Source organism: Cyprinodon variegatus, unplaced genomic scaffold, assembly GCF_000732505.1.
Source record: "Cyprinodon variegatus isolate N-32 unplaced genomic scaffold, C_variegatus-1.0 Scaffold370, whole genome shotgun sequence".
Lineage (NCBI taxonomy): Eukaryota > Metazoa > Chordata > Actinopteri > Cyprinodontiformes > Cyprinodontidae > Cyprinodon > Cyprinodon variegatus.
The window spans coordinates 25260-27919 of record NW_015150823.1 but is presented as its reverse complement, the minus strand read 5'-3'; positions in this window follow the sequence as shown (position 1 = coordinate 27919).

The window sequence follows — 2660 nt, the reverse complement described above, 5'->3', positions numbered from 1 at the left end:
GACATCAGGGATTAACCAAAACCAGAAGTCAGGGAGAGACGAGACAAGGCAGGCAGATGACAGACGGGAAGTTTGATGAGGATCCAGCAAACAGGAACTGAAGAGGGAGGGCTTTTAAAGGGGACAGAGACAAAGAGAGAGCTGACGAGGAAATTGGCAACAGGTGCTGGCAGGACAGAGAAACAGAGCAAGGGAGGACACAAGAGGGCAGCAGAGGACAACAAATGGATAACCAAGGAAAACAGGAACAAACAGACCAAGACCCTAACACCAGCCAAGCTCGATAGGACTCCTTCTTCAGCTTGACAGCATCCCTAACTATTGGTGTCCACCACCGGGTTCGGGGATTACCACCACGACAGGCACCGCAAACCTTACGGCCACAGCTACGGGCAGCCGCATCGACAATAGAGGCAGAGAACACAGCCCATTCGGACTCTATGTCTCAAACCTCCCTCGAAACCTGAGAGAAGCTCTCCCGGAGGTGGGAGTTGAATTCGTCTCTGACCGAGGGTTCCACCAGACGTTCCCAGCAGACCCTCACTACACGTTTGGGCCTGCCGAGTCTTTCAGGCTTCCTCCTCTTACAGCGTATCCAGCTCACCACCAGATGGTGGTCGGTGGACACCCCTCTCTTCACCAGAGTGTCCAGGACATGCGGCTGAAGATCAGAAGATACGACTACAAAGTCGATCATCGACCTTCGGCCTAGGGTGTCCTGGTGCCAAGTGCACCGATGGACATCCTTATGCTTGAACATGGTGTTCATTATGGACAATCCGTGACTTCCACAGAAGTCCAATAATGAGACATCACCCGGGTTCAGAGCTGAGGGCCCGTTCCTCCCGACCACGCCCCTCCAGGTATCACTGTCGTTTCCCACGTAGGCATTAAAGTCTCCCAGTAGAATGATGGAATCCCCGGGAGGGGCGCTTTCTAACGCTCTCCCCAGGGATGCTAACAAGGCCAAGTATTCCATACTGCCGTTCGGCCCATAGGCTGAAACAACTGTCAGAGTCCTCCCTTCAACCCGAAGGTGAAGGGATGCGAACCTCTCGTCTACTGGGGTGAACTCCAACACGAAACGGCTGAGCTGGGGGGAGACCAGCAGCCCCACCCCCGCCCTCCGCCTCTCCCCGTAGGTAACTCCGGAGTAGAAGAGAGTCCAGCCTCTCTCAAGGAGCTGGGTTCCAAAGCCCTGTCTGTGCGTAGAGGCGAGCCCAACTATTTCTAGCTGGTATCACTCCACCTCCTGCACAAGCTCGGGCTCCTTCCCCGCCAGTGAGGTGACATTCCACGTCCCCAGAGCCAGTCTAAGTGCCCGCAGATCAGGTCACCGAGGTCTCCACCTCTGGCTGCCGCCTAATCCTCTGCACCGGTCCCTCATGGTTCCCCCTGCAGGTGGTGGGCCCACTGGGGGATAGCCTCCATCGCTCCTTCGGGCTGGGCCCGGCCGGGTCCCGCGAGGAAGAACCCGACCACCAGGCGCTCGCCGACGAACCCCAACCCCAGGCCTGGCCATACCGGGCGACGTCAATTGCCTCGTTGTAGTCCTTGTCATAAGGGTTTTTGAACTGCTGTTCGTCTGACCTGTCACCCACAGCCTGTTTGCCTTGGGAGACCCTACCAGGGGCATTTAGCCCCCGACAACATAGCCTCTGGGATCACCCAGGCACTGAAACCCCTCCACCAGGTTAATGTGGCGGTTCAAGGAGGGGGTGCTAATTGGTAACATGTCATATTCAGGTATTAAATCAGATCAGGTATTAAATCCCCACATTTAGTTGATAATGATTAAGCCCTGCAGTGATAGCTACACTTTGAAATTGTCACTTTTTCATGATTCATATCAGAATTCATCAAAACAAGGAAAGGAACCCAGCTTCTGTCATCACCTTTCTAATCCAAAATACAATGAAGGATTCTGCACAATGTGTAGGATAGGAGAAATCCGATATGTACATGATATTGATGTGACGAGTGCGCTGGCAGTCCTTTGATCAAAGCACACGTGTCAAAATAGCTCAGGTGGGAGAGCGGCGATCTGAAGGTCCCTGGTTCAATCCCGGGTTTTGGCAAATGTCAATGTTGCACTTCCGGATGTAGCCGAGTACTTGCACTTCCAAAGGGGCCTAAGTATCTCAAAGTTTCTAAGTGTGTCACACAGTTCTTTTGCACTTCTGTCTTCAGGGTTGTCAACATGAAAGTTAAAGTCTCCCACTATAATTAAACAGTCATAATACACGCATATCACAGACAGGAGGTCACTAAAATCATTAAAAAAGTTTGACGTGGACTTAGGAGGCCTGTAAACATTTAGAAACATAGTTTGTACCAGGCTCTTTACCAGTGGCGGCTGGTGAAAAATATTTTTGGTGGGGCTGATATAGCCTAGTGTATGTCTCCAACTAATCCAGAATAAGAATTCAAATAAACAATTGGACAATAAATACAATTTAACAGTAATGATTTAATTTATTATATAATAACAGTAACAGTGATGATTTTGGTCACAATAACCATGACATGAAATTTTTATATCGTACAACAGGGATGGGCAACTCTGGTCTTCAAGGGTCGGCATCCTGTGGGTATCAGGAGTTTCCTTGTGGCAACACACCTTGTGACCTGTGCAGAGCTTCACATCAACTGCATAATTA